At 42.5% G+C, this 23,023-nt stretch overlaps 1 protein-coding gene across 5 annotated transcripts in view; it reads right to left on the bottom strand.

The window, feature by feature from the left end:
• LOC143855020 (uncharacterized) overlaps positions 1–23,023 on the bottom strand; it is a 45,132-nt gene that overhangs the window by 4,838 nt on the left and 17,271 nt on the right. The gene's annotated exons all lie outside the window — the stretch shown is intronic.

Raw genomic sequence — 23,023 nt, 5'->3', positions numbered from 1 at the left:
TAAACTTCAGCAATTAGCAAATAACCATCACAATTAATAATTCAATAAAATCAGCACTTGACGAATAAAGAATTGAAATTATAGAAAAAAATTACAAAGGAAATATTAGATACTTGAGATAATGGTTCTATGAATATATTGATGGCCCTCATAAATTAAAAGATTGAGATAATTTGAGATAATTTGAAGAGGATAAATATGAAAAAATTAGTGTTCAAGGCTACCATAAAGAAAAACTTGGTCTTCTATCTGCAAAACAAGATGATACTATCTAAGAACTCTGAATTTGATTATCAAATACATCTATCAAATTGCAAAGGGTAGTTATTTGCACAAGGCATATTCCATTCAATACCATTTCATTCATAGTAATTCCAAGTTAACTAATTCCACCCTCGCTTCAAGAAGTGAAAAAGGAAATTGTTGTGTACAATGAGTGTACAATGATAACATACCCTCTTCTAGAACCTAGCAAATTATTTTTTGAAAAGTGACAATTTCATTGATATTATAAAGGCAATGGGGACCAGGAGTCCCGTCTTGCGTTACAAAATATCAATAAGCCTGGATCAGGCATGCCCAAAACCAGTATGCGTAAAGCTAACAGAACAAATTTATAACCGTTACACATTTTCCTTCATCACACCACTCCCATGATACCTATCTATTCAAAATTCAACATCATTATCCCATCACTGACACCACTCCCCCAAATCAGATCTGCATGATTAAGGCCCTAAAATTCATCAGGAGATCAGGTCACTCCTATGATTGCGATGCAAAAGCCTCACCAAAAACATTAGGCGAACGACCATGGTCACTCCAGCCATAACTGACGGCACCTTCTAACCCAAAAACTCAAGAACCTCGTTACACAAAACCCCAGAAGGGCAGACTAGGAGGAAGATTTTTTTAATTCCAAAATTAGGCCTACCACCTCAGAGACAAACACATCCTCGTCCAGACTCAAGATTGAGAGATCCTCAACCCATGGGCTTTGCACTTCTAAAGCTTTCTTTCTAGTAATCATCTCCCCTACTCTCTGGATTCCCATCTTATTGCCCTCCTCCCAGCTAAGGCGCCTTAAGGTCCGTTCCTCCTCCAATAAGTTGATAAAGAGAGGGTGTTTATGCAGAGAGGAGTGTGATTCTTCAATAGTCCATTTACCAGTCAACCAAAAGAGAGCTTCCGGCGACTTGGAAGCCTCTTCTTTTAATAATTCCCACTGCTGTTTTAAAACATCCCTGGCAAATATTATTATATATCCAGCATATATAACCAAGGTTTGAAATTTCGGTTTCATTTTGGTTTTGGTCGGCAAGGAGACGGAAACATTTCGTTCTGGAAATTTCGGTGAAAATCTTGTAAAATCACAAAAACAAAATGATGAAATTTTAAGATGAAACTTCGAGAAATACTAGAATAAGCACAAATACATACTTAGAAACCATCATATAGGCAAGCAAGAGTGAAAGACAACCATAATGGCTCAATCACATCGAACACCAAGTGACATGCGTTGTCGCACATGTTTGGAATAGTAAAGTCAATAATGAAGTATAAGTACAATGACTGGTCTCCTCTCTAAGGACCCCAACTCAATGTCAATACCACATAGAGTTACGAGGTATTATTGGTCCCATGCCAACCTGACATCACATACATAAGATACGATTACTTTGTTGTGTAGTTCAATGATGTTGCCTACCAAATCATTCTCTATGCTGAAGAGTAGGCGTAGTTTAGTCATCACTTGTATTGTGAGGGGTATTGTAGTCTTTGTACCTTGTTGCCCTAACTTAGGCTTATATATACATCATATTATATGGGAGCTCCTTAGTGGAGACTCTCCATTCCTTTTCTTCTTCCTCTCTTACCGTATCTCCATTATCTAACATGGCATTAGAGCAAAGATCCTAGGGAAGGAAGAAAAGAAGAAGAGTTCCTCACAGTCCATTCTCTCTTGCTCGTGTCCACGCCATTCTCTCTCTCTCTCTCTCTCTCTCTCTCTCTCTCTCTCTCGTATTTTTGTGCAAACCCATTTCTTTTGGGTTTTCCATGAAACCATCCAAACCCTATTTTCTCTCCACCTAAATTCTAAATCCCTAAAATCTCTCTCTATGGTTTGCGCAGCCCCCCTTGCAAATATCTCTGTGTGTGATTTGCGATAACCCACTCTCTCATTCACTCGCCATATTACACGCAACCCACTCCCTCATTCTCCTCTCTTTTTGCAAACCCAGTGGGCCCCATTACGCAAAACCTCCTTTCTCCTCTTTTTTGTAAACCATTTTTTTTTGGGGTTTGCCATAAGCCCTCTTTCCCTCCATCCTTGCCGTAAACCCCATTTTGGTTCTCCTCCACCACCTATTCCTCCATATTCCCCAAATCTCCATCCAAAATCCCAAACCCTAAGCTTCTCTTCCATATGTAACAAAAAAAAATCCATTTTCATTCCCATACCCTCTCCATCCAAAACCCCAAAACCCAAAATCTCCATCCAAAATCCCAAATCCCTAATCTCAAACCCTAAATCCCTAAATCCTAACCCATTCTTGTGAGTTCCTAAACCCCAGATCCTTTTGTAAATCCATCCACCCAAAACAAATAAAAACACAAAAAGATCCCATCTTTGTTTATTCTTTTCTTTATGTTAGAGAGAGGAGAATGGGTGAATTGAGAGAGCTTGCTCTTCCTCACTTATGTATTTATATAAAGAGAATAAGTATTGTTAGAATGGGCGTATTAGTCATGAGGGTATTTTGGTCTCTATATGTAACCCTACTAACACACATTAAATTGTATTTTCGTGTGGGAGAGGTCAGGACTCTCTCTCTCTCTCACGTATTTTCCCATCTCCTTTTGTCTCTTCTTTTTCACTCTCTATCCCTCATGTAGAGATCAACATGGTATCAGAGCAAAAGGTAGGAGTGGCTATATCTCTTCCTCCTTGCAAGTACCTCCTTATTTTTACAGTCCATCCACTGTCTCTAGTTTGATTCTTTTTTCTTTCTTCATCAGATCTAGCCCTAACCCTCTTTCCCAATCCTAATACCCCAAACCTAGACTAACCCTAGCCCTAAGCCTAACCGCCATCACCAATCTTCCCTAACCCTAGCCATCGGCCCACTCATCTTCTCCAACTTCTACCTCTACCTACATCCTACATACCCTGCTCGTCATTTTCGCCCCATTCCCCACCCTATTTTTTTTTACATTTTTTGAACCACAGCCCTAACCCTAGACTCTACATATGTGACTTTCTCAAAACCCTAACCCTAGACTCTACATATGTGACTTTCTCAAAACCCTAACCCTATCAACTCTACGCCATCCATCTTCACTCATTTTTGTGTTAAAATCATATCCTCCACTCATTTTTTTGCCATTGAAATCAGTCCCATTCTTTAATCTCTCATCTTCATGTGCTAAATATCCATTTTTTTCCATCCCATTCTATTCTTGTGGATTCCTGGATGATGTTCGGCATTTTTCACTTCTTGGTGGTGACTTTGTGTGAGATTTTTTGTCTCGGAATTATCTGTTGATGTGCGGGACAGCACTTGTTGCTGTGTGTACTGATCCTATTCGGTGGCTGTCGATTCACGTTGGTAGTGGATGTGGTGCTAGTCAATGGTTTGCTGCCCCTTGTTGGAGTTCGTGGTGTTGTCGTTGTTTTTTTCATGTGCTTTGGTAGTTGATTAGTTGATGTGGTGATTCTATTTCAGTAGTGGGTTGCTTGTTTGTTGGTTCTTAGTTGTGCTGGTGGAGAGTTCTATTATTCGTTGTGTAGTTGTTGTGGCGATTTGTAATGACGACCCCTGCCTCTTCAACTGTGGCTCTTGGGTTTTCTACAACCCTCGCTGTAGTTCCAATGACTTCTGTCAAATTGAATGGAAAGAATTATCCAACTTGGTCCTGATCTGTTCAGATTTACCTTAAAGCCCAAGGGAAGACTAGTTATCTCACATCGGCTCCTCCGTCATCAGAAAGTAAGGACTATGTTCAGTGGCAACGGGAAGATGCACATATTCAGACTCTCCATCATAGCACGAAGCCACAGATTGCGGAACACATGTTGTTTCTTGACACGTCCAAAGAGATCTGGCATCGTGCTAAAACACTGTATTCGGGTGAAAGTAATCTGACGCAGATTTGTGACACTTACTCAGCACTACGATGTTTGGAGCGTGGTGATCGATCTGTTTCTGAGTACTATTCCGAGTTTACTCACCTTTGTGAGCAACTTGACTCATTCCAGCCTTTCTCTACAGACACTAGTCTTGGCCAAGCAGAAAAGTGATTTGAGGGTCGTTCAGTTCCTCGATGGTTTGAGCCGTGATTTTTTACCGATTCACCAATAGATTATCGACCCTTTACCGTCTCTCACAGAGACATTCTCTCGCGTTCAGCGTGCCCTGCGGGTAGACGTCCCTGATGATTCCTCCATCAAGCATTCCGCTCTTGCAGTACATACTGGTCCTGGTCGTGGTACACGTGGAGGCCGTGGTTGTGGACGTGGTGGTAGAGATTCAGGAGGAGGCCGTGGATTTGGTGGCCGTGGATCCCGTTATTGTACACATTGTGGCTATAAGGGTCATACTGTAGACTTTTGCTACGACTTACATCCAGAGCTGCAACCCTCACGTGCTGCTCATCATGTTTCTCGTGTGACATCTTCTCTATCTGTTGAGGCCCCTTCGCAGCCTAACCCCTCAGAGACGATAGTTATCTGCATATGAGGCTCTTTTGCACTCACAGATCAGGGAAAATTAGTTATTGCCACTGTTGTGAAGGAAGGTAGCACCCCATCCTGCTCTCTCAGTCGTTCCGGCTCTTGGCTTATTAACTCTGGAGCCTCTCATTATATGACCGGTAACAGTAGCCTCCTTAGTTCTTTTGCGCGTACTTCTGCCAGTACTTCGGTCACCTTGGCCAATGGAACGATGTGTCCTATTTCTGATACAGGGGACACATCGCTTGGCCCTGATTTTTCTCTTTCTTCTATATTATGTGTTCCCAGTTTCCCTTGCAACTTACTTTCTGTTAGTAAAATTACTCGCCATTACGATGTTCTATAACATTTTTCCATCATATTGTGTGTTTCAGGATCTTGCGACTGGGAGGAGGATTGGCTCAGGCCATGAGGCGGGAGGCCTCTATTACTTTGGCAGTGCACCGTCATTTTCTACCTTTGGCGATTCTGTCGATTCCTTCATGTGGCACTGTCGACTTGGTCACCCTCCAGCGGATCGTCTTCAGCAGTCCCCCGTCGTTTCTAGTCCTATTAGTTCATTTCAGTGTGAGTCCTGTCAGTATGGAAAACACCATCGTGTTTTCTTCCCGTCTAGATCAGCTAGTCGTGTGTCTAATCCGTTTGAGCTTGTTCATTCGGATATTTGGGGTCCTTGTAGAACTCCATTATTATTTGGACATCATTATTTTGTTATATCTGTGGACGACTATTCAAGAATGACTTGGTTATATGTAATAAAGGATCGTTCAGAAATATTTAATGTGTTATGTTCCTTTTATGCTGAAATCTCTACACAATATTCTTGTTCTATTAAATGTTTGTGCACAGATAATGCACATGAATATTTTTCTGTTTCTAGTGGATTTCAACAATTTCTCTCTAGTCATGGCATCTTACACCAGTCATCCTGTGCCCATACTTCTCAGGAAAATGGTATTGCTGAGAGGAAGCTTAGATATTTGGTTGACATGACGCGCAGTCTCTTATTGCAGATGCATGTTCCTAAGCCATACCGGGCTGATGTTGTTCTTACCTCATGTTTTCTGGCGAACCGTCTTCCTTCCTCTGTCCTCCAAAATAGGCCGCCATTCTCCATTCTACATCCATTAGGGAATCCTTTCCCTTCGCTTCCTAGAGTGTTTGGATGCACATGTTTTGTTCATGATTTAGCACCCGGCCTTGATAAACTTACTCCACGTGCCATCAAGTGTGTCTTCATTGGCTACTCTCGAACTCAGAAAGGATACGGGTGCTATAATCCACAACTTCGTCGTATTTTTGTCTGTGCAGATGTCACCTTCTTTGAGGAAAAGCCCTACTTCGATGCGCCTACCACGCCCCCACCCCCACCCCCCTTTTACTAGTACCTCCACTTTCGCTGCCTGCTCCTATTCCATCGGTATCTCCTTCGTCACCTAGGGTGAAAGTTTATTCCCGTGCTCCTCGACAGGTTGTATTACCCAACTGTGCAGACGGCCCATCGTGTGAGCCACCTCCTCCACAGCCTGGGGATCAGACAGCGGCTCCTCATGTAATTGTTCCATCGATTGTGCCTAATGATGCTCCTGTGTCATCTCGTACACGTTCTCGATTCACCCAGCATTCTATCTCTGATGTAGTTTCTTATGCTCGATGTCACCTACTTTTACATCTTTTTGGTCATCTATTTCCTCAGTTTCTATACCTCATTCAGTTGCAGAGGCTTTAGTTCACATCCTGGTTGGCGAGCAGCGATAGATGCTGAGATGGGTGCTTTAAAAAATAATAATACCTGGCAGTTGGTTTCTATTCCTCATGGGGCTCAGACAGTGGGATGTAAGTGGGTGTTTACAGTGAAATACTTACCCAATGGTACTGTGGAAAGATTGAAGGCACGACTGGTAGCAAAAGGCTACACACAAAAATATGGCATTGATTACACGGACACGTTCTCTCCTGTAGCCAAGATTCCGTCAGTCCGAGTTCTGATCTCACTTGCAGTTAATATGTCATGGCCACTTTATCAATTAGATGTCAAAAATGCATTCCTGCAAGGTGTTCTACACAAGGAGGTTTATATGGAGCAACCCCCTGGGTATGTTACTCAGGGGGAGATGAAGAATGATGTCTGTAAGTTGAAGAAAGCTTTGTATGGTCTTAAGCAATCTCCACGTGCCTGGTTTGGGAGATTCAGTGAAGCAGTTGTAAGATTTGGCATGACTCAATGTGTTGTGGACCATTCCGTATTCAGCTCTCAGTCTAAGGATGGATGAATCTTTCTTGTTGTCTACGTTGATGACATCATTGCTTGGGAATGATAGTGCGGGTATACAGAAGCTGAAGGATTTCCTTCAGAGGGAGTTCAGCACCAAAGACCTTGGTCGCCTCAGATATTTTTTAAGGATAAAGGTAGCCTACTAACGTAAAGGGATATCTCTGTCACAAAGGAAATATGCGCTTGATATACTGGAGGAGACAGGCCTGCTGGGTGCAAAGCCGGCTGAGACACCTATGGATCCCAACATTAAGCTTTCTCCTGATCAGGGGGAGCCTCTAGAGGACCCAAGTAGATACAGACACCTAGTTGGGAAGCTGATCTATCTCACAGTCACACGCCCTGACATATCATATGACGTTGGTGTAGCAAGTCGGTTCATGAGTGCACCACGGTCATCACACTTGTCAGCAGTCATACAGATCGTGAGATACCTGAAGAAAGCTCCTAGTAAAGGATTGATCTTCAGGAAACACAGACATATGAGGATCGAGGGATATTCATATGCAGACTAGGCAGGATCTCCTGCAGATAGGAGATCGACTACAAGCTATTGTACCTTTGTTGGAGGAAATTTGGTGTCGTGAAAGAGCAAGAAACAGGATGTGGTATCCAGATTAAGTGCAGAGGCAGAGTATAGGACCATGGCCTATATAGGGTGTGAGTTGATCTGGTTGAGATCGTTTATGTCAGAAATTGGGGTTCCTTAGTCATCTCCTGCATCTCTTCAGTGTGATAATAAGTCAGCCATTCATATAGCGCAGAATCCAGTTTTCCATGAAAGAACTAAACAAATGGAGGGGATTGCCACTTTATTCGTCATAGGATTCAAAAGGGGCAAATTTGCACTGTGTTCACTAAATCAAATGATCAAGTAGCTGATATGTTTACCAAACCCTTAAGTAGAGTGAGGTTGAGTGATTTATGTAACAAGCTGGGGATGTATGATATATACACTCCAGCTTGAAGGGGAGTGTTAGAATGGGCGTATTAGTCATTAGGGTATTTTGGTCTTTATATATAACCCTACTAACACACATATTAAATTGTATTTTCATGTGGGAGAGGTAACGACTCTCTCTCTCTCTCTCTCGCGTATTCTCCCATCTCCTCTTGTCTCTTCTTTTTCACTCTCTATCCCTCATGTAGAGATCAACAAGTACAATGACTAAAATGCCCTTAGGCACAACATATACACCTTCTAACACTCCCCCTCAAGCTGGAATGTAGATATCATACATTCCTAGCTTGTTACAAATATCATTTAGCTTAGCTTCACTCAAAGACTTGGTAAATACATCAGCTAGCTGATCCACTGAACGAGTAAAGGAACTGCATATCTCGTCCTTTTGTATTCTCTGACGTATGAAATGACAGTCTGCCTCTATGGGCTTGGTTCTCTCATGAAAGACAAGATTGGTAGCAATGTGAATAGCAGCCTTATTGTCACAATAAAGCTGAGCTGGGGACGATGAAGAGAAACCAATCTCAGATAGGAGAGAACGCAACCAGATAAGCTCTCCACTTGTATGTGCCATGGCTCAATAATCTGCTTCAATGCTTGACTTGGAAACTATGTCATGTTTCTTACTTCGCCATGACACTAGTTACCCCAAGCGATGGTACAATACCCAATAGTGGAGCTTCTATCTGCCGGTGACCCTGCCGAGTCTGCATCACAAATCCTTCTAACTTCTCATGGCCATGTCTATTGAAAAGCAGTCCTTTTTCCTTGTGCACTTTTCAAGTATCAAAGAATCTAAATCACAACTGCCCGGTAGGAGGTACGAGGAGCACTCATGAACTAGCTAATGACCCCCACTGAGTACTAAATATCTGAGCGAGTGACTGTGAGGTATATAAGCTTTCCAACTAGCCATCGATACCTGCCAGGGTCATCAAACAAGTCTCCCTCTTCTGGAAGCAGCTTTGTATCTGGGTCCATGGGGATATAAGCTGGTTTCATACCCAAAGATCCTATCTAGGAGATTTAATACATTTTTTTTAAAGATGACAGGTGACATATTTCATTAATATGAGGATAGTATTCGGGACAAGGAGTCCCACGCTGCTTGACAAAATGTTAAAGGTTTGAGGCCCGGGCATACCCGAGACGCTTTCAAAGATTGCAAAATATAACAAAGAAAAATACAATCCAAGACTATTCTTTTCTTCCTTTCAGTAACCTGGGCTGGGCTTACAGAAAAGAAGCTATTTCTATCTCTTCCCTTTGAGCTCCATCCTTTACTAGGCTATCCACCAACTCATTCGCCGATCGCCTTCGATGTACAATACTTGGTTCATGTACCCGAATCAGGTCCAATATTTCTGCTACCACTTCGTGTAATTTCCAAGGTCCCTTTGAGAAACCGGAGGCCCAGGCTACGTTGTTCGTAGAGACCCTCAATGATTAAGGGACATTGGTTGTTCTCGAAAGCCCACCACAACCCAAATAACAGTGCCCGAATTTCCGCTTCATTTGCATCACAAATACCAGTCGGTCCACAAAGTCATCACCGTTGATGAGCTAGAATTTCTAATGACCCCCCCCCCCCCTCTCCCTATTCCAGCCTTCCCTGGATTACCAAGCGAACAACCGTCGAAGTTAAATTTCATCCACCCTAGTGGTGGTGGAACCCATTTAGGTTTAGGCTTGTTTCTGATTGTTCTGTCTCATAAAACTGACCACCAATTCCTTATGAGGTCTCCCATCCCATATGGGATTCTTTTCTTACTCTTTGTCCATGAAACTAGCTCAACTTTGATGTCTGAAGCCAGGCGAGCAGAGGTTTTGCTCTTTTCCTCAAAGATACGTCTGTTGCGTTCCTTCCAGACGTTACAAGTAATGGTGTAGGGGAACGTTGACCACAAAACTCTGCTTGTGCCGCTAAAGGGACCAAATTGCCACCGAAGGAGGAGGGAGCTGATAGATTCGGGGCATACCCAGCACACTCCAAAAGCTCCTACCGCTCTCACCCATAGGTAGTATGAGTATGGGCAATGTAGCATTAGATGATCCAGCGTTTCCTCATGTTGCTCACAGAGAACGCACATACTTGCTAGGCTGAAATGTCTTTTCTTCAGGCGATCGCATGCATGTATTTATCTTTCTTTGAACCAGTGTCCAACCAAAAGCGACTACTCTCGGGGGGGGCTACAGATTTCCAAACTAGCCCGATCGGTGATGAGTGGCCTGCATTTATGTCAGTAAAAAAAAGATTTTGCTGTGAAGTCTCCATTGGATGTCGGGATCCATATCCGTTCATCTGCCTTGAACTGCGAGCAATATGTCGATTCCAGAGCAGATAACAGCCTTTGTAAATCACAAATTTCCTCCTCCTTGAGGTTTCGTAAACGGATATCCCAAAGGCCTCTGCCTCCCTGGCCTTCTTTTACCAAGTAATCTGAAACCGTGGCATCCTGATTCAGTGTGATTCTAAATAACCTTCGGAACTTCGTACTCAGTAAAGATTTGCCACACTAGAGGTCTAACCAAAATTTCACATTCGATCCATTACCCACTTTGTAGCATATTTCCTGTTCAAAATCTTCCTTTACACAACAGATGGATTTCCATGCTCCCAATCCCTTTCCTCCCGATGGTTTTTTAACGTTCCAATCTCCCCATTCAGACCCATACTTCAGCCCAACTACATGGTGCCATAGTGCCGTTTTCTCCACACCATACCTCCATAGCCATTTTCCAAGCAATGATTTGTTTCGCAGCCTGAGCTTCCCAACCTCCAATCCTCTGTGCCTTTTAGATTGGGTAATCTTTTCCCAATTAACTAGATGCTTCAGCTTTTTTGATTGGATGTCTCCATCCCATAAGAAATTATGTTGTAATCTTTCAATTATCAATGCCACCTTGACCGGGATTTTGAATAGAGATATGAAGTAAACCGGCATGACTTCCTCTCTATTCTTTCCACCACCGGATCCCATTTAGCAGCCAATGGAATCCCAAATCCTAGAGGTAAACCCAAGTAGGACACAGGGAAGGTCCCAGCATTGCACCCGATTGTCCGTGCCAATTTGAACCTCACGCTAATCCATGTTGATACCCAAGAGCATACTTTTGCTGAAATTAATTTTAAGACCAGAAATGACCTCGAACCATTTAAAGGTCTTCATGATATTAGGGATGGCTTGAGGGGTGTCCGTCCTGTAAGAACACCAGCGTATCGTCCGCAAATTGGAGATGCGTAATTTCTTCTCCAGAAGGTCCAGCTTGCAGCCCCCGAATCAGACCCGTTCCATTTGATGTCATCATCATCTGGCTGAGAGGTTCCACCACCATTATAAATAAGTATGGAGCTAAAGGATCCCCCTGGCAGATACCCCTTGATGCCTTGAAAAAACCCTCTACAAAGCCATTAATGACAACCGAGAAAGAGTTAGATAATATGAGCGACTTGACCCACATCTTCCATTTTGGACCAAAGCCCATCATTTCTTGTATAAAATCAAGGACGTCCCAATCAACATGATCATAAGTTTTTTCAATGTCTATCTTCAAAATTAGGCCCGAATGTCTGCTACGCTTCACCGAGTCAATAAGTTCATTGGCAATGAGGACCCCCTCCAGAATATGTCTCGATTCAACAAAAGCTCCTTGGAATTAGGATATGATTCCCCCCATGATATGCTTCACTCTTCTTGCCAGCAGCTTGGCGATTATTTTAGGGTACTATGCATCAGACTAATGGGGCGGAAATCTTTAACCCCAATAATTCCTTCCTTTTTCGGGATTAGGGCAATGAAAGTTGCCTTTGCTGCCTCACTGATGATTCCTCTTTCCTGGAATTCGTGGAAAAAAACCATGATATCACCCTTTAACAGACTCCAAAATTGCTAGAAAAAAGCCATTGGAAAACCATCCGGACCCGAGGCTTTATCTCCAGCCATTGAGTTAATGGTCTGTTCAACCTCCTCGAAAAAACACTGATCCAGCATTAATCGATGATTAGTAGTAATACTTTTAAATTGGATTCCAGCCCACTTCGGTCGCCACTCTGAAGACCTAGAATATAACATCGTGTAATACTCCACAATTTTGGCTTTGATGAGATTTTGGTCTTCGATTATGGATTCCTACTCCTTGAGGCAATTAATGGAATTAATCCGTCTCCGCGAATTTGCAGCTCTATGGAAAAATTTGGAGTTCATATCTCCTGCTTGGACCCACAATGCGCGTGATTTTTGTCGCCACCGGATCTCTTCTCTTCGTAAGATGGCCTCATTTTCCTCTAAAAGATTTAGCCGATCCACTTTTTCCTCTGCTGATAGTGCTCTGCCTACCTCAATGCTTTCTAGAAAGGCCAATTTGTTGAGTATCTCCTTCCTTCGATGGGATTCTTCATCAACAGTCTTTTGCCATTCTTTAATTTTCAGTTTTAACCCCTTCAGTTTTTGACAAAGGACAGATCCTTTCCAATCGCTAAAAATAATCTCTTCCCACCATTGCTTGACCTTATCCTCGAAACCCAATACTTGTAGAAGATCCAAATCAAATCTAGACGGCCGAGGTCCCACAAAGAAGTTGGTGATTTCCAGCAGGTTATGATCAGAGACAGACCTGGGGAGCGCCTTCTGAGAGATTAGGGGGAAACACTCCTCCCATTTTTGGGTAATAAGAAGTCGGTCAATTCTACTCATTATCAACCTCTCCTGATTATTCGACCATGTAAATCTTGCTCCATTCAATGGAAGGTCAATCAATTCATGATCTTGGATAAAGATTGAAAAATTCCTCATGCTAGTTGTGGTTCTGGTATGTGTGTTCTTTTCTGCTGGGAATCTGATAGGGTTAAAATCACCGCCCGATAAGCCATGCACCCTGCCATGATTCTCCAATGATCATCAAGTCATGCCATAGTTCTCGACTTCTCGTCGCTCTGAGGCTCTGACCAGTCCATAGATAACCGTCAGCATCTATATTTCTATCCAATCAGAGGACGAGATGATGATCGAAATCGAGAACCTTCCCATGTGAATTTCTTCCCGATGAAATCTTCCTCCTTTCCAAATAACGATTATACCTCTTGCTGTTCCTAACGCATCTTTCGCAACCCATTCTCTTTGATTTCTACCCCAAGTCTTGTTAATGATGCTGTCTGTTACCCCCATTAGCTTAGATTCAATGATGGCCACCAAATCTAACCTGCTTTTGTAAATGAATTCCTTCACCGCCTATATTTTCCTATCTTCCTTTAGTCCCTTGATGTTCCAAAACCCTATCTTCATTGGGAGCAAGGACTGGGACTCCCGATGACTTCTCGGTCCTCTTAGACGAGGACCACCTGAGGGCGGTGTTTTGTGCAAGATGGGTCCGCCTCCCCAAGATTGGAGACGGTTTTGTTAAACTTCCATCGTATGATCGAGCCGTCTTCGTAGCAGGGGAGCTTGGGTTGGTTGTCTTGTCTCCAAAGGCTTCGTTGGGTATCTCCTCCCCAAGGGCGTGATTAAGAAGTGTCCCCTTTTTTGCTAAATTCCAGATAAGATTTCGTCTCTGAGTTCACTCCTGAGATTCTAGAGTGTTTCAGCCCTTCTCTTAGGATTTGTAGTGCCAGGCCAACTTTTTCCTATAGTCGAGGCGAGAGCATGGGCAGATAAGTCTTTTTCCGACCCTTTGCTTTGCCCATTGGGTCATCGCGTGATTTTGCAATGAGATCCGATCTTGAAACCACTTCGATGGGACCCATTGTGGGCTTTTGAAATTCGAAATCTCCCTCTGGATCCAGTTTTGGGCCTTGGGATTAGTGACACACGTTGTGAGAGAACGGGGCTGCCACGTGGTATAGGGCCCAACAGTCTTGTTTCCTCTAGCAGCTGAGTCGCCGGAACTTCTCAATCCAATCTCCGGGGACTTCTCTCGCCTTATCTGGACTAATTCCTCTATGGGAGGGAGAGACTATGACCAGAGTAAGCTACCTCAATCCCTAAGAAATATCATAGACGTCCGAGGTCTTTTGTAGAAAATTCTTTTTGCAAGAAGGCTTTCAACCTCTGTATGCCAACTGTGTCACTCCCTGTAATGATAATGCCACCCACGTAGACTATGAGAAGGACATGCCCAGCATCAAACTACTGATTAAATATGGAGTGGTCAGCTGCACATTGCTGCATGCCATAATGCATGATAGCATCACTAAATCTCCCAAACCATGCTCTAAGAGATTGTTTGAGGCAATATAATGATTTGCGAAGCCAGCATGCCGAGGAGGACATCTCCCCCTGAGCAACATATGCAGGAGGTTGCTCCATATACACCTCCTCAGTCAGGTCTCCATGGAGAAAGGCATTCTTGACATCGAGCTGATATAAGAGCCACCTTCTGTTGACGGCAAGGGAGATCAATACTCTCATAGAGGGGATTTGGGCAACTGGTGAGAATGTCTATGTGTAGTCCATCCCAAATGTTTGCGTATATCCTTTGGCAATCAAGCGAGCCTTAAGGCGCTCAACCGTCCCATCGGGCAGATATTTGATGGTAAGGACCTAACGACAGCCCACTGGCTGAGCATCATGAGGTAGAGGGGTCAAATCCCAACTATGATTGACCTGAAGAACGGCCATCTCAAGATCCATAGCAGCACGCCAACCTGGATAAGCATGGGCCTCGAGCACAGACCTGGGCAAAGAAATAGAAGAGAAGGACGAGACAAAATTGCGAAATGAAGGGGTGAGATGATCATAAGAAACAATAGCGGAAATAGGATGTGCAGTCATACGAGAACGAGTACGAGATGCAATCAGAGAATCTACAGAATCATCAGGAGAGGGTAAGGGAGGTACCTGAGATGGAGAGGCCAGTATCTACGGCTGAGAAGACGCTGCCTCGAGCATAGGGTGGTGGACATCTGTCCTCAGACACCGCTGATAGACCTTCGGAGCATGTGGAGGAGGAGGAGGAAGAATCGAAGGCACCTACAACGGAGAAGAAGAGGATTCTACAGGATCAGGTAAAAGTAAAACAAGAAGAGGATGTAGAAGCAGACATCATGTGCTATTGTGCCTAGAGATAAGGAAACAGACATCATAGGCAGACCTAGAGATAAGGAAACAGACATCATGTGCTATTGGGCCAGCGGAGGAAGATGTAGAAGCACCAACAGGGCTGACAGATGTGATGTAAGCAAATTAAGGGGACGGAGCCCTGGATGTAGAACATAGCACGTAGCCACAGTATGCCCCGTCACTGCACAATAAGTGCAGTAAGGGCGTCCACGCCTACCAGCGACACAGCCGCCTGCAGAATCACGGCCACAAGCACGACCTGGACGGCCCCGACCTCTGGCAACGCAACGACCGCCACGGACATAATGGTCACACCAACATACACGCCAAGAACATAAATATTGACAGAAAGAGCACTAGACCCATGAGGCCCATACAACACTGCGCACGAGGGAGGACCCCTGTGAGGGGTGGAATGCAACCATCTAGAGGGACGAGAGTCATCTGTTGGAAAGTGGCCTCCAGAGAGGAGGAATAACTAGAGAACGTAGCTGAAGGTGGAGTCGTCGATCTGCTAGTATGAGTCGAACTAACATGAAGATCCATGATGACAAAAATAGAGAGAAGCTCACAACCACAACAACGGTAGAGAAACCACATATAAGCGAAAAATCACATGGCTGGCCCAGCGACGAGACCTCAACTTTGATGGAGAGACATAGAAGAAATAAATGTAGTATCACTACGACGACATAGGAACGAGAGATGAGGGAAAATCACAAGAGGAACCCTGACATGATATCGCGGCTTCGATGAAGAGACATAGCAGAAAATACGCATATGAGCACTAGCCAAAGAAAAGGAGAAAGAAAGGTTAGAGGACGAGATCAGAGCCGCAGAGATGAATGACAAGGACATCCAAGGGAATTTAGGCCGTAAAGGAGAGGGGAAAAAAGGGTCAGAGGAGAAAAGAGGGTGTAGGGGATGTCGGGTGGGGTTATAGGGTTAGGATTTAGGGTTTAGGAGGGTGTTTTTATAGGGTTAGGGATTAGGGTTTTTTGGATTTAGAGGGGAGAAGGGTTATGGCACTGTTGGGAGGAGGGGGAAGGTGGACGCGAGGGATGGGGAGGGTTACGACACTGGTGGGAGGGAGGCAAGGGTCGTAGGAGAGGGTTGGGGGTGTAGGCGAGGGTTGAGGTGGATGAAAATGGGGGTGTACAGCAAGCGGTGAGGAGTTATGGATGTTTAAGGTGAGGGATTAGGGAAGAGCAAGGTGTGGGAGGCTACGGAAGAGATGGGGTCGTCGGGTGGAGAGAGAAAAGATATTGTCATAGTCGGGTGGAGTAGTGGAGGCGTGGAGAGATGGTGTAGGAGGCGTAAGATGGAGGAGATAGAGACGTGGAGGGGATGGTGGAGGAGTGGAGGAGGAAGAAAGTTCGGGTTTCTTCCAATGGTCCCTAGGGCACCACAACCCTAGGGCTATGATACCATGTTAGAGAGGAGAAGAAAAGAGAGGGAAGAATGAGAGAATGAGTGAATTGAGAGAGCTTGCTCCCACTCACTTACGTATTTATATAAAGAGAACAAGTACAATGACCAAAATGCCCTTACGCACAACATATACACCTTCTAATACTTTCTTTTCTCATTCCACCGCTCTCTTTCTTGTTCTTTTCTTGTTCTTTTTGGGTTCTAAATCCATAGATCTCTTTCTTTCTCAATCTTAGTACATTGTTCGGTTCTTTCTAGTTCTTCAATCCCTTTCTTTATGGTTTAAATCCGTTCTTTCTCTCTTTTTTGAGTTTTATCCCCCCATCCACTCCATCCTAATCTTTGTTTTCTCTCTATATTCTATGGTGTTTGTATTGATCTCCAAGGTGCACGCCATGTGTATGATGAAATGACCAGGAGGGATGTTTTCCCTTGAATTTCTTCTTCTTGTTGCAAGTTGAAGCCCTTCGGCCTCAACTTGAGGGGGAGTGTTGAAGGAAGGTTCCATGGATAGTGTTGGTGAGTTTTTTTGTCATTTCCGCATGATGTGTTGTATTCTTGTTGTTTCAGCATGATGTAGTTTTGTCTTCTTTGTTGGTAGTATTGTTGGCGGTTCACTTTATGTCCTTGTTGTTGGTTGGTTGGTGGTTGTTCTTCCTTGTCAGTCTTGCTGTCTTCTCGAGTTGATGTTATGTCACCATTCTTTGCATTGTTAGTTGTTCTTTCTACTTGTCGGTGCTTCTACATGAGTATGTGGTTGCCTTGCGTAGTTTTACACATTCATCGTGGTTTGAGTTACAATCCACTTCTCATTGTCTCGGGCTATATGCCGGGTCGTTAGAGCTGCTTTCGGCTTTGTCTCTCCGGGAGACGTGTTGTCCCCCATCATTTGTTGGCTATCTCTCTGGGCGACGTGTTGTACGCCGTTGTTGGTCAATTGTCCTTCCAGACGACATTGTCCCACGTTGTTGGTTGGTTGTCTCTCTAGGGGATGTGGTTTCCCTCGTCGTTGGTTGGTTCCAATCACCTTTCTGGTGGTTATTCTTCGTCTTTTGTTGGTGTTGTGCTACTCAGCCAATGTCTCTGCTCGTGCTACTTCGCCGTTATTCGTTGTGCGCGCCTTAGGCGTGCTTATTTTGTTTGAGGGTCGTTGTTGTTTTCTCTGCCGAGGCGCTTCTGTTCGATCGTTGATCTCGTTGTTCGTCGTTGCTCTGATTCGGGGGGAGGGAGGCTTGTGGTGATCGCTCTCGTTGTAGTGCTAATACTGGGGGTTGTTATCTTTGGTAGTCGTTGATCATGTTGTTCTATTCACTGTGGTCGTTGCCCTTTTTGTCATGTTTTTCATTATGTATTCACCACACCAGCTTGAGGGGGAGTGTTGTACCAAGCTGGATGTGTGTACGAGATCATTGTTTTATTGTTGTATGGGTATTTTTAGTTGTTTGTTGTAGTTTTCTTTGTAGCAAGCTGGAGTTCCATAGTATATACAATCCATCTTGAGGGGGAGTGTTGAAGAGTGTGTAAGGGTAGTTTAGTCATTACTAGTATTGTGAGGGGTATTGTAGTCTTTGGACCTTGTTGCCCTAACTTGGCCCTATATATACATCATATTACATGGGAGCTCCTTAGTGGAGACTCTCCATCCTCTCCATTCCTCTTCTTCTTCTCTCTTACCTTTTTCTCCATTAACTAACACTATTAATGAAATGAAAGAAAATGCAAATCATAACATCCATCTGTTTTTTGTCGTTCCAACCATTTAGGTAAAATTTTGGGAATTTCGGTCGAAATTTCAGAAAAATAATTGTGTGGAAGGAAGTCATGTGGATTTCATTTCAGTGGGAGACGAAAATGGAAACATTTCGGTTGTTTCGGGGAAATTTAAAATTATGATATAAACAAGTTCTCAAAGAGCTATTATTCACTCCATAAGTAGCCAGCTCAATCAAGGTATTAGTTGTCATCTCCTGCAACCCAGAAATTAAGAACAAGGTAGAAGCATAACCGTTGAGAACCACCTTATGGCATTATTAGAACCATCACTGAGCATACATCTAAAATAACTACCCTAAGAACTTTGAAGAGGAGTATGATCCCAGCCCACAAAAAATCAGAACTACCATCAAATTTAAATCAGAACCATTGTTTTAAATTTCGTCCGAAATGAAATTTCGAATTTCGGCTGGGCCAAAATTTAAAACCGAAACCGAAATTTAAAAAAATTTCGGCCGAAATTATAAGATTTTCACCGAAACTTACACCGAAACCGAAATTTCATTTTTGGCTAGGACGAAACCGAAATTTATATCCATGATCAGAACTACCATCAAAATTCTACATTAGCCATGGCAAACCCCATTCCAATCCATGGAAAGGTAGGGAAATGATACCTTGATGAAGAACATTAAAGCATTAACTACTCAAAAACTCCAAATCGTAGTTCGATTACTGCAGCAAGCCCTAAATATGTCCTAGAAAATTCTGAAAGTCTTACCCACCCAAAATCTCCATATTATAGTGAAAATAAGGTTTCTTAGATCAACCTTGGTCATTTGCTCCATATAGAAATCATAATCAAATCAATTTGGTGAATAAAAGATTTTGTATTTACAATTATATGAATGGGAAATGCTCCAAGGGCATTCGGCAAATTTGGCATGCGTAGGAGCAGATTCTACAAACAATGACATCAGACATATTTGCAGAGGATACACATGTAGTAACTTAAGGCAATGGGAGTCTGATGAGTGGCCTGATGTCCATTTTTTATAAGTAGTTTGCTTGCTAACCCCAAAAGAATGGCCTTTTAGGAAATTGGATAGCACAAGGCTCCTGCATCCAAGTCTTACAGACATTAAAATATCAAAGAGTTATCCGATTGTTCGAGAATATTAGGTCTGAACTAATGTGCACAATCAAATTCATCAAATGGCTCTACCAACAAAACAATCCAATAACTCAACGCATCCCAAGCTCGGGGAACACACGATTTGGTGTTTCTACAGTGTTTCTACAAATAACCATAGTTACCGGAAACTTCCTAGTTGGTGTTAGAGTTAGTGCCCTAAAAGCCAGTACATTTCGTATATCTTGTCATATTAAAATATTAATAAAGGTATAATTTCATGACATCTAATGGGTAATAAATGATTGAATATGTGTGATGTGCTTGTTATTCTTCACATATTCGTCCTTAGGTAGCAAAGTAGGAATACCATGCTCAAGGATTCACAGATCTTAGGGAGCAGGGTGATATGGTATCCCAGTTCTTTGCAGACCTTAAATGTTCCTGGTTGGGGTCGAGATTGGACATCTCCTCCTGTACACAACCAACACCAGTCTTACCTACATGCACGTGTCGTGGAGTGGCTTATCTCAGTCACTTGGGCAGTAGACCCTAAGCAAGAAGAGTGGGTGCGACAATAGGGATTGCGCACTGAACATAGGGGTGTCAATGGATCCAGAAGGTCTGATGGATCGTCCGAATCTGAACGTTAATGAACGGGATCTAAACATATGAATAGGATCCATAGGCATATTTCATATCATCAAATCAGGGATCCAAAAAATTTTGGATTGTGTATGGGCACGCCACAAATGCCCATTGGATAGTCACGATCCGAAATGGTTTACAAAAATACCCTCCAAATTTTGTTAATGATAACCGTTCTATGAAGGGTATGTTGGTCAAAACCTCTCTCATCACTTGATGAATCGGATGGGAATACGATTTCACTCATTTCAGTCGTATCATTTCACACATTCACGAAGGAAAAGAGAGAGGGGTTTTGTTATTTATGCATCATATTCTTTGATAATAGTTATACATTATATTTGTGTATGTAATTTTAATTAGTTTTATTGTTTACAAGCATTATTATACACATAGATTAAACATAGATAAATTTTTAATTTAGTTGGAGAAAATGCCTAATAGTGGACTGCCACTCTATCTCTTTTTTTTTTAAATAATTGTTTACTTAGTTTAGTGGGACATAATAGGACACTCCGATGGACGGTCCGAATTAAAATGGACCGTGATCATGACGTGGAAAGTAGGATCCGAAGAACAATCCGACTCCGACCTGACCGATAAGGAATTTGAATGGATCGTGACTGTGACATAGGTGGATCCGACCCGAAGTGGATCCGTTGACACCCCTAACTGAACAGGATCACACTAGAATAGCCTGTGGACAGAAGTTAGTAAGGCTATTCTACCAGACAGGACCCTTTACATGCCCTTAGAACTGAGGGGTAATATTGGTCTGTGGGCCCGCCCTTGATTCTCGGTCTATCTAACTGTGGTCCTTCTAGAGATCACCAGAGGGTAGTACTAGAGTCATGGACAAACCTACGAGGCTAATAGTGATACCCGACATGGAATTCTCCGCCCCAACTAAGGGAATATCATCTACAGTTTCGGTCTTGATAAATGGTTTATCAAATGTGTTATTAAAACATAGTTTTTGAAATGATTTTTGCAAATGCATTTGCGAGCCTAATTGCTTGACTGGAAGGTATACCACAAGTGGGCCCAAGGGGTAGTAGTTGTCCACCCCCCGTAGGACCCAACTCAGTAGATGGAGAATGGAGAAAGGACTTGCACATATAAGATGTGATTAGGGGTACGATGATTTGACGGTCATCTTCAGGGTTATGTCTCGATGGAGGCCACTGATCTAATGTGATTGTAGTTGTTAACTACGGAGCAAGATCGCAGTGGGGCCCATTATTGGCATCTGCAGGATCGACCGTTGGATCCCTGCAACGACCCCACTCACAACTCGAATGACCCATTTATATCTTTTGGATAAGGGTCCCGCATTTATTAGATTGCATGGACGGAATAGATTTGTAGCATTTGATGTGAGGGAAAAGATTTACGTAGTTCCTTTGGTATATACACACCGTAGGACCCATTTGAAATACCCAAAGAGTTCATTATTAACTTAGGGGTATTTTGGGAATTATAGAATATTATGGATGGAGCTTCTATTCCATTGGATGGGAGGAAATAAGTTTATTTAATTAGAAAAATTAAATAATGACTTGTTTTACTAAAACAGTCATATCTCTTTCATCTCTTGGCGAAAATGAATGTGTAAGTACTCGTTTCGAAGAAATTTTCAAGGGCTACAACTTTGTTGCTTACGATTTTTTCTTATTCGGCCATTTAATAGTCCAAAAATGAAGTCGAAAATTGGCCAGCAGTTTTATGACGGGAATTCAATTTGGAAAGTGAAAAAATGATTTGGGTTTTTGCATTGGGGTGGGCCTCACATCCAAAAACGTGAATCCCTTTAGGGATCACGTATTACACTTGTATTTACATATTTAAATATTTATTTCAAATCTTGTTTCCAATTTATTTGGATAGAAAATAGGGAAAGAGAAGAAAGAGAGAATATTGGAAAGAAACATGGAGATTTCTTTGGAGATCTTTTGGGATAATAATTAGCAACTAATATTTAAATAAAGTAACATACGTTTTCAAGCTTGAGAAAACGCCCAAGTCTTTCCCACTTTAAAAGGATTGGTTTCTTTTATTTTAAAAGTGTAAAAACTAGTTTCCTACTAAGCTAGTTTAAAGGAAAAATTATAGGAAACAAAATCTAGAACATATACACAATATTTAAAAGCAAAGAAGGGACGTTGCCTAGAGGGTGGGTTGTAAAACGTTCTCCCCTAATTGGGATAACGTCCAAAAAAAATTCGTCTCTCTTCTATCTCTTCTAATTCTCTCTCTGAGTTCTCTTCTCTTACTTCAAGTTTTTCGAAAACTATTAAAGCTTCATCAAGGAAATTCGATTTCCCATCTATGGAACTGATATGATCAGCGCACATATTAGAATAAAAGTTATTCTATTTCCCTTCGCGCAATTTGAAGGAATCCATCAGTTCAACTTGCGGATCCTCGGCGTTCAGAACGATCGTGGCTTTTCGAGGAGTAGATCAAGCAGAAGCTGATATTACTGTCAGTCACAAAGGTATTTTTATGTCTTATATTTTTATTTGAATCACCATCAGATCACCTAGACCCTAGGATCCTGGGTTAACGGCGAAATCGAGGAAAAACTTTTGTTTTACGCGATTTCTATTTCGCCCAGGGGTGAAAACCCTTCCAACAGTTGGATGGGAAGCTCGCTTCCCCGTAAACTAGCTTCGGAAGCTAAGTTCTTCTCGCTTCTCAAATTTAGGGGAAAAGCTTCCCAAACGCTTCCTATTTAGGTAACCATTTCTTCCTAAAAGTATATTTTCTCCTTTTGATAATGTTGAAGGAGCGTATTTAGTAAAAGGGTGCATCTAAAACTTGAAAACTCATTTAAGTTTTAAATGAAAGTCATGTGGATCTTTTTCCAAAAACTTACACTAAATATACATATATAAAATATATATACCTGTAAATTCCTAAAATTTATAATTCTAATTAGCTGTGAAGTCTTCTTTTCTACTTGTAATCCTTACCTATATCAACATGTCTTCCCTGACCTACTACAATCCTATTCTTTCAATTTACTTCTTGTTCAATTCCAATGAGGCTTCTTGCATGTTTTATCTTG

This window comes from Tasmannia lanceolata, unplaced genomic scaffold (assembly GCF_043159265.1).
Source record: "Tasmannia lanceolata isolate RefF3 unplaced genomic scaffold, GAP_Taslan_0.1 ptg000003l, whole genome shotgun sequence".
NCBI lineage: Eukaryota > Viridiplantae > Streptophyta > Magnoliopsida > Canellales > Winteraceae > Tasmannia > Tasmannia lanceolata.
The sequence above is the reverse complement of the archived record's forward strand: the minus strand, read 5'-3'. Positions and strand labels throughout refer to the sequence as shown.